Source organism: Penaeus monodon, chromosome 19, assembly GCF_015228065.2.
Source record: "Penaeus monodon isolate SGIC_2016 chromosome 19, NSTDA_Pmon_1, whole genome shotgun sequence".
In the NCBI taxonomy this organism is placed as follows: Eukaryota; Metazoa; Arthropoda; class Malacostraca; order Decapoda; family Penaeidae; genus Penaeus; species Penaeus monodon.
The window spans coordinates 33,890,819-33,891,101 of NC_051404.1; positions in this window are offsets into that span (position 1 = coordinate 33,890,819).

Here is a 283-nt window from a genome sequence, read left to right on the forward strand (position 1 = left end):
TCTGCTGAATAATGGTGACCTTATGATACGACACATATTTTTTCACAGACTAGCGAATGAATAAGTTTGACAAATACCACAGATTGTGAGACCAGAAAACATGTGTTACACACGGATGCACTGAATAGTAATGATAAAATACATGAAGACGTTTTCTTTTTACACCAATCGTTAAATATATTTAAAAAATAATAATTCCTTATAGAGTTTTCCACCAACAAAAAACATAAAAACAGACACACATAACTTCACATATTAGACAACCTTCATTGCATTCTTCGGC